Source organism: Poromitra crassiceps (assembly GCF_964638095.1).
Source record: "Poromitra crassiceps genome assembly, chromosome: 22".
Lineage (NCBI taxonomy): Eukaryota > Metazoa > Chordata > Actinopteri > Beryciformes > Melamphaidae > Poromitra > Poromitra crassiceps.
Genome location: NC_139647.1, coordinates 16,322,549 through 16,332,548, shown reverse-complemented (window position 1 = coordinate 16,332,548; position 10,000 = coordinate 16,322,549). Strand labels below are relative to the sequence as shown.

Below are 10,000 nucleotides of genomic sequence, written 5' to 3'. Positions count from 1 at the left end.
GCTCTCCAGATTAGAGAAAGGTGAGGAAAAAACACAGAAGAAGTCATGGGGAAACGGAAACCGCATCGGTATGCATTGATATGCATGAAGCATAACGTTAGCTGTGCCTGTGAACAGCAGCCAATCTGCTGCCACAATTGAGCCCCTCCGTCTCCGCTGCGATAGCCCCTCCACATGATTAGTTGCTGACACCAGCGTCTTTCTGAAAAGTTACATTATTCTCAGCTGGGAGCCGGCGACAAAAACGGCGGAACGCTGTGAAAAAACTGGGCATAGCGTACTTTTCAGTGCAGAGCAAACACAGCAGAGAACCACCAGAGACACTCCCACGGAGGAGTGTGCAGTTGAGGGGGTGGGGCACGCAGGGCAGCATACAACACCGACCCAGACAGCAGGAGGCTCGATGGACAGATTTACAAACACAAGCTAGAATATCTGATGCCCACCAGCAGTAAATCAAGACCAGCAAGAAGGTGTAGGGTCTGCGCACGCACCAGCGCTGCTGGTTGCAGCTAAAAAATATTATTTTGCCAAACAAAATTCCTTTTGTTTTCGCTGTTTTATTGAAGGAAATTATTTTTGAGGTGTCACTACATCAGAAAATATTAGCTTCAGAGTCAGGGATGTGCTTGAAATGCTTCATTTCACAAAAGGCTGATTATCTCAGCTTCTAGTTTGAAACGTCTGTTTTTGCTGAAAACAACCTATCTTCTCCGGCTGATAACTAAAGAACGGAAAATGATATCAATAAACTTTTTTTTGCTGATGATACAATAGAGTCTCATCGTTCTTTGGGCGTGTTCGGTGTTTACATAGTAATATCACACAATATTCTGTGGGCCTCGAGAAATCACTGAAAACGCTCTGAAAGGGCTGGCACTGGGAGCATCCGTTTTCCAAAAGTGGCTGGCACTCAATGAGTTAATATCTACTTTTAGAAATTATATAGGCTGAAATCAAATCACTGTGCATAATTGTGAAAGTGTCTTTATTGACAGATGAAAAGGCTGTTATTTACCCTTTGTCACCACCTATTGAGTAAATATATGTGTAACTAAAACCATTAAAATTGACAACCAGTCCGCAACTTTTTTCCCCCATGTATCTACTTCGCTGGTTGGGAACCCCTGTGTTACATAACTGGACAGTCATGTAATTCAGGTTACAGCTCAAAAAACACGTTTTGGTATCACTAACCAAATCAATATTGAAATTGATCGAATCGGAATCGAATCGAATCGAATCGAAATGAATCGATTCGCAACCTTGTGAATCGGAATCGAATCGATTCTTGAAATTTGAACCAATACCCAGCTCTACTGCTGACCGCAGCTGGGGTTGGAGGAAGAGAGGGAAGGAGATCGAGACATTCGATTTGAAATGTTGAGAGACTAAACGCAGAGTCAAGTGAAACGTTCAGGTCCACAGTTGTTTAATTAACATATTCATATTTAAGAGCGGTACCAAGGAAAATGGTCTGTGTGCCAAAAATATTAAAAAGCCTTGATTGATTTCATCTAACATGCCTTAGTAACACTCTTGAATGTTTGTTTGTTTGTTTGTTTTTCTGAATCAACAATTTATTATGCGGTTGAGAAGATTAGAGCTCAAAAATGTTCAGATGACAGAAATAGTATGTTAGTAGTAAAATGTTGAACTTGAGGCGTGTCACTATAATGCTGGGACTGGGCTGATTGTGCTCAAATTATGACCAGAATGTTGAGACCTGGAGGAAACTGTAATCTTTCAGATTAAAATGATGGGACTAAAGATAGACTGTTGGTAGTGGAAGGAACAGCCTGCATTATGCCAGCGCTGCCTGGGAAGGAGGGCTTGGAGGAGGCACTGATGGACAGAAGAAGAGGTAGAATGTGAGGAGGAGGAGGAGGAGGAGGAGGAGGAGGAGGAGGAGGAGGAGGAGGAGGAGGGAGCATTTAGTGAGTAAAATGTGCTTCTAATGAGAATGCAGTGCAGTGAGTACACAGGCAGAACAAACCAGCGGGGATGGATTAGCTCAGTGCTAATGCTTATGCTAATGCTTATGGACATTTTGGTCAGCAAGTTGAGAAAGAATGCCTCAGAGGTCACAGGTCAAAGCAGCCTGATCTCCTGAAATGTCATCAAATGAAAACATGCTCTGTGCACGGAAAATGTGTGAGAAATACAAAATAGCCACCTCCCCCTAACCTATCTCCGTCTTCACAAGGAGCCTCCTGCAGACAGACGAGACCTTCTTGCAAAGGTCTCGTCTGTCTGCAGGGGGCTCCTTGTTTGCAGATAAACAGTGTCAGTAAATAAACCCCACAGGGCTTCTGAGTGGAGCCGCGGGACTTAGCATCAGGGACTTAGCATCAGTGACTTAGCATCAGTGATACGAATGGGAAATGTGTGTTGAATATTTGATGTTAGCGATATGTCCAAAGAGCTGCTTTCCCAGTCTGTCTGCATAACCAATGAGAAGGCTGGATCAGCCTGCGCTCTCTCTGCAGACCAGACTACACACACACATGCACGCACGCACGCGCACACACACACACACACACACACACACACACACACGACTGTGACAGATCCAGCATTTAATCACACTCCACACCAAACGTACCCCGACAGATACACACACACAGACACACACACACACACACACACACACAGCATTTTGTGTGCATGTGTGTGTGCGTGTGTGCGCACGCACGCACGCACACACACACACACACACACACACACACACACACACACACACACACACACACACACGCACGCACACACACACACACACACACAGCCATTCATAATTGAACTTCCCCCATGTTACTAAACAAAAGAGGTGACTAGGACTTAGATTGAACACAGACGCTGGAGTTGCCCTGCTGACAGACGCTGATGAATGGCCAATAAGAACAAGAAGGAGATAAAGGAGTCGGATACAGACTCTTACAGAGAGCTTGTTCACACACATAATTGAGTGCTGCTGCTGCCATAGCAGGCTGGTCCAACTCACCAGGACAGAAGCTCAAGAGAGCTCCGAGTCAACTCATCAACTCCGAGTCGTCCTTTTCTCCCCAAGTCAAGTCACGACTCGGAAGGAAATCGACAATTTGCGTACTTCAAACCTCGTCAGCATTTCTAACCTGTCGCAATTTTCCTGCGTGCATAATGTTCCCTGCCAAGTTTCCATGCTGTTAGAGGTATTTATATAATATATAATTAATATAATATAATATAATATAATATAATATAATATAATATATTATAAAACGGCTCTCTCAAATCAAGCAATCTGATTGGTTCACAGCCATTGTATAATTCCAGTAACCGAGTTCAATAACCCATGGCCATGGGTTATTGGTTGCCATGGCAACTCTCTTACTAAGAGAGTAATAATAAGGCTTACCTCAAATGACAACGTAGAAAAAAAAAATGGCGGAGACAGCTGTCAGATCCTTGTGAATCGATCTTCGCTTATAACTTTACTAATACTTCGCAGAAAATGATGTTTTGTACAAGAATAGATGCGGGCTAATGTCTTCTTTGCAAAAGAAAGGCTGTTAACCCCGCATTTAACCCCGCATTTAACCCCGTAACGTTAGTTGGTGTTGGACTTTGCAGAAAGCATTCAGCTTCTCAACAAGCGCTGAGAATGCAACGCTGCGCTCGAGCTGCTGCCTGTCGGGGTTTCCAGAAAGCTCTCAGCTACTCAGCAAGCGCCAGGATTGGCCAATGTCAACTTCAGTCTCCAGAACGATCCAATCAAATCACCCGCATGTTCTTGCGGTCCCGCCTTACAGTAGTGTTTCAACTGACTCTATCAGAATGACATGCCAGTCGGAGTCGGACTTATAGTATTATTATTATTATTATATTATCATACTTGGAAACCGTTTTATAAAAGCAATATAGCACTCGAGCTGCGTGTGTTGTGGAATATATCCCCCTGCTCAGCAGTTATCCCACTCGGCCTGCGGCCTCGTGGGATAACAGCTGATCAGGGGGATATATTTGGCACAACACACTGGCTCTCATGCTATATTGCTTAAATATATAATATATATAGGTTTCCATGCTGTTAGAGCTATTAATATACAGTAGCAGCCTACAGTGTACACAGTATGTTTGCTGTGCAACATCACATGTATCGCATGTATCAGCAACATACGAGGGATGTCAATTTACATACTGGAATCCATTTTCAAGCATGAATATGTATGAATGTATAACAAGAGCAACATACATAATCACCATTATAGCTTATGCTCGAGAAATTTGCATGTGTAGAGTTTCAGGTGTACATTTGAGACATGGGGCTGTATTCAGAAGAGACCGTCTGCCTTGAGAGACTAACAGGAGCGACTCATAAACCTAGTCTGACACGTAATGTGAGTCAAACTAGGTTTGACCAGGTGAGTCCGACTAGTTTGAGCGGGTAAAACAGCCGCCGTTTTGAACAGGAAGTTGCGATACAATGGGTGAAGTGGGCGGGGCTGCATAAGGTGAATACGATAAGTCAATGACTAAGAGTGGAGTTAGAAGTGTGCATCAACCAAAACAGATTTGATTGGAGTGCTTCACCAAAAACTGAAAGTATGGCAGAGTACTCTGGTAGAGTAAATTACCTCTTAAAGTGTTTTTTTTTTGATGAGGCAGTGGCTCAACTAAAGTTTTAGGGACTGTGTGCACCTGAGATGGACTTAAAGCAGACAAGAAAAACAGATCACAGAGAGGTTGAGAGGCTGATCCTGGATATAAAGTCAAATCTGACGGAGACATTTTAGGAGCTGCAGATCAAAGTGTCGTTTTCTCTCCCCACACGATTGCATTTTCACCTCGAAGGCGACTGTGTTGATAGATGGACCTATCTCTGTGTAAGAACCCTGAGGCGTTCTGTCCTGGATACAAGCTGTTCTGAGAGGTTAGAGTTTCTCACTCATGCGGTGAGGTGACGAGGGTCATGATGATGACGGAGTGATGCCGTTGCAGAGCCATTTGAAACTTAAATGTTGCTAAGCTCTATGGGAAAACAATTAGGGATGGGGCCGATCCGATCCAATATCGGTATCGGGTGCCGATACTGGCACTAATTCACGAATCGGATTGGATCGGAATCTGAAAAAAAAAAAAAAAAAAAAAAAAAAAAATTCCAATTCCAGCGCGGGCCGCACAGGGGAGCTGGTAATTTGCCCATGTATAATAGTATCCTTCTTTGCCTTGTGTTTTCTTAATTTTGTCTGCTTTTTGCAAGGTATACTTAAAAAAAAATTCTTTAATTGGCCAAATCTTTGCCTATACTGTATATTCAAAAAAATATTGGTATCGGCATAATATCGGTATCGACAGATATCCAAATTCAGGTATCGGAATCGGATCGGAAGTGAAAAAATGTGGATCGGTGCATCCCTAAAAACAATATGATTTATCATTGCTAAGCTAAGCTACATTTAGTAATAACTGTATGCTGGGGAAAACACGCCTCTCACAGACGCCACTGAAATTGATAAATGGCATCCAGGTAGAGGGAGGCAGAGGAAGCAAAGTCGTTTTCCCCTGCATAATAACGAGTTTTGAAAAAATAAAAAAAAGTTTCTCTGAGATATGACCAAATTAATTTGTCCAAGTGTGAAACTGGCATTCTACCCCCGTCAGGAAGTGACTATAATAACCTTCAGTGTGATTATGTAAAAAAACTAATTAGTCACTGCATGGATTAAGAGGAGAATGATTGAGAAGGTCCAAGAATTTCATAGCTACAGTAGTACAGCATCTTTCTGCTCCTGTCTGTTTTGTTCTGCTTAGAAAGATTGAACCTTAACTCGAGAGGATGAAACACCGATCAACTTGATGACAGGACTCAGGAGCGTAATGTGGAGAACAAAATAGTAAAAAGGCACACACACACACACACACACACACACACACACACACACACACACACACACACACCATGGTTGGTGAGTGACAGATTTACAGATGTGTGCAGTTAAATGATTGACAAAGGAGTCTCATCATAAAACATTATTATTCAATACTCATCTTAGTCTATTCACCTTATGTTCAGACGCGGGGGGTGGGCCAAAGTCTTCCGGGTCGTGTTAACACTTCCGGCGATCACGGCGCCAAATATGAAAGAACGTCATGAAGAAGAGAGTTGTTTTTGTAGCGGACAGCGCAGGGGGTAAAATAAAGAACGTAGCCTACTACATGGAGCTCGGTACACAGCAAGCAAGCGAGTATCCACTGTTAGCCAGGTCAGATAACGTTATCGTCGACAATGACGAGCACTTTCTTGTAAAACATACCTGGACTCCAACAAAGAAAGCTTCAGATAGTTTTCTCTCCGAGCGCTCGAGCCACTTACGTCTATAAGACCCGCAGACGTTAACGTAATTCAATGGAATGAGAGACTTAACGAGCCAGTTAGATGGCGTTGCATTCTTAGACATTGCCGTTTGCTTTTATTTGGTATGTTACATACAATTGGCTAAATTATTAGTTAATTCAGACTTAGATGATATTGGAGCAGCCAGCAATTTTCTTTTTCTTTTTTTTTGAATCACTGTGAATGCTTTTGATAGAAGGTGGTTGCTCAGCGAGGAGAGCAGAGCCTCATTAGGTAAATGCTGCTGTCATTTCTTCCAGCATTTTCTACACGCTGAACAAAGCTGTACGTTCTCACCTGCAGCTCACTCCCGTTAGCTTTGTCTCTGTCTCCGACGCCGTAAAGGATTGACTTTTTAACGCCGGGCAACTTTTCAAAGGTCAATTTTAATTGGCAAGTTTTGAGCTGGCTGTCGTTCAGCGGGAGGAGAACGTGCACCTGGAGCGTTACTGTAACTACCTCTCAACACGGAGACATAAAACACTCTCTCCCCATTAAAGCTGCTAGGCAGCCTTGATCTTCTCATCTCGTCTCGTGTCCTCACATCCGAACCCGATCAAAAACGCGCCTCTCTCGCCTTCGCGCCCTCTCTCTTTACTTTATTGGCATTTAGCAGACGCTTTTATCCAAAGCGACGTACAGAAATTATGTACAGCATGGCAATAAAAAACTGATAGAAAAACAGTACAAACCAGCAACAAACAGACAGCATAAACAGCAGTAATAGACAGCAATAATAATATGAATAGACAGCAATAATAAATTAATTAAATGATTCATGCTATAATCAGGTGAAACAAATTGTCAAGTCTAATAATCCATTGTTTAAAAACAAAGAAAAGGTGGTGCCTGAGGAAAGTCAGTCAGGGGGGAGTCAGATGGGATATAAAAAGATGTGTTTTTAGTTTTTTGCGGAAAGAGGGTAGTGTTTCTGTGGTTCTGATTGCGGGGGGGAGTTCGTTCCACCATTTTGGTGCAAGGTGTGGGAACAGTCGTGAAGTACAGCGATATGGTCCATGGAGGGGCGAGACGGCCTGCACTGGTGGAGGGGCGGAGGGAACGGTGGGGGGTTTGGAATTTGATCATGGATTGTAGATATGGAGGAGCTGTAGAGTGAACTGCCTTGAAGCTCTCTCCTCTCCTGCTTGTATCGTTAATGGAAAACGTCTCTGTGAAGTGTGTGATTGGTTGATTAGGAGGTGTTTTTTCGCACCCCCCCCCTATCTCCCCCCACGCTCCTCCCCCCACACACACACACCCAAAGCCAAGTCTGTCTCAGCAGATGGAAGACAGCCAAAGGGAAGCTAATTGTATGAAAGAGGATACGTGCCCTGTGCGCGCCATGATGGGTGAAGTTAGGGGAAGAAGGATTTCACATAATGGCATTTTCTCTTCTAACCTAACTATCTGAGATGAGGGGGGAGAGTTCCCGTACAAGAGGCGCTCTGCAGAGAGGAGGAGAGAGTCTGAGAGAGAGAGAGATGCCTTGAACTCTATGACATATGGGTATGGGTCCCTATTCTCCCACAGGCCTTCGGCGCTAAAACGGGCCTTAAACGCAAAAAAACGTGCCTTGCGCCTGTTTCGGGAAAATAGCAATAGGCTTTAGGCTGCCAAATGCGCTTTAGGCCGAATGGGCGTGGCGGAGTCCCTGAATGCGCCGAAGTGGGCGTGGCGGCGCTAAATACCGGCGTACTACTATCTTCCAGCCATCTTCCGACCTGGCCGACTTTTAGCGCTTTGCGCTTTTGAAAAGCTGGCCTAAAGCAGGATTCTGTGCACCGGGGACAGGAAAGTGAATGGAGAATACAATATATAGAAAAAAATACTTTAGAATACAATAGAATATAAGATTGCAACCCTTCTCAGGCTTTTTGGGTGAAGCTGTAATGCAGTTTCATAAATTTAGTTTAGGCTATCATAATAATCCCCATTTATGTGTAATATAGCTCTACGTTTTATTACCCCCCCCCCCCGAAATTAGCTAGGCTACTAATATTACTAATATTCCTAATTAATATGTATTATTATTTCATTCAGATAATTGACATTATAGGCATGTATATCGTTTAATGTGAGAGAAAGGGAGAGAGAAAGAAAAGAGAGAAAGAGATAAACTGGATAAACTGTTGTGTAGCGCTTCTTCAAACCCCACTCTTCATTACAGCTATTCATTACAGAATTGTCTGTTGTATTTATTTTTTCTGTGTGCAAAGCATAGAAAGTTATAATTATTTCCAAATGTTTCCCCCGTCTGTGGCAGCGGAGCTGTCCGAGGTGCTGAACAAGCGCAGCGCATAGACGGCCACCTGGGGCGGCCCAGGACTGGGCGCGGGGCGTCGGCGGGGTAATTCTCCTCCCCAAACAGTGCGCGATGGTACATTTGAACCTGAATGGATAGATGAATAAACAACTTAAGTAAAGAGTTGTTTTGTAGCTATTCAAAATGAATGGTGGACAGATATATCACCTGATTCGCCAGCACCATCTTCTCCTCAGCTGTGAATTTAGTGGATCGGTTTTGGTCTGCCATATTGATCACACTGCGCCAGCTGCTGCCAATCTGGCTTTTAAAGCCCCTCTGATTGATTACTGAAGATTTTATTGAGAATGAACATATTTGTCAGAGCCTGTGGGCAGGGGGTGGGGGGGACGCATATATAGGCCAAATAAAATACTATTACTCAATAATAAAATCCTGTAAATTAAATAGAATTAAGTTATCAGATCCAGTAAAAGTGATAGGTGTCATTCAGAGGATGTTGCATCGTGCAGTGGGGGAGGAGAGATAAAACGATATCATTCTGGCCAAACTTTCATTTAATCTCATGACATCCAGCCATAGGCAATATTTTTTTCTATCAGATGCATTTAGAAATTATTTTCACTTTGGTCTTGCTATAGTGTAGCGTATTTACATGCTTGCAGTATTTTAACTGCAGTTAGATTGGTTTGAGAAGCATTATAATATGGAATAATAGCCTATATATGGAGATAGACAGACCGGATGAAGGGAGGGGGGGGCGGCGGAGCCCTTGGCTTTGTCTGGTTTTACCGGATTTGTCCAGGAATTGGAGCTTAAAAGGCAAGCGTGTGTCTCTTCCCTGCAATTCTCCAATGAGCGGACAATGCATAATTTTACGCTTAAAAGGCGTGGTTATAATGGTTGAGGCTGAGTTTAGCGCCGATACCAAGATATCAAGTGCGCCTTTCCACGCCCACTGCTTTGCGCTGCGGCTGGCGTTCGGCCTAGAAACTGCGCGGCTGCAACGATAGAGCCCATGGGTTCCATTTCCCTGGTTCCAATGCAATCAGAACTAACTTTAAAGATAGATGGATGGATGGATGGATAGATAGATAGATAGATAGATAGATAGATACAGTAGATAGATAGATAGATAGATAGATAGATAGATAGATAGATAGATAGATAGATAGATAGATAGATGGATGGATGGATGGATGGATAGATAGATAGATAGATAGATAGATAGATAGATAGATAGATAGATAGATAGATAGATAGATAGATAGATAGATAGATAGATAGACAGACAGACAGATAGATGGATAGATATAGGGAGGTGTCTCTGTCTTCGGATCAGAGCCAACAGAACACACTCATGA

The 10,000-nt window shown here is 43.2% G+C and overlaps 1 protein-coding gene across 1 annotated transcript in view; it reads left to right on the top strand.

The window, feature by feature from the left end:
• Positions 1–10,000, top strand: part of LOC310796377 (inactive phospholipase D5-like) — a gene marked incomplete at both ends in the record, with an annotated part of 81,511 nt that overhangs the window by 659 nt on the left and 70,852 nt on the right. The window lies entirely within an intron of this gene.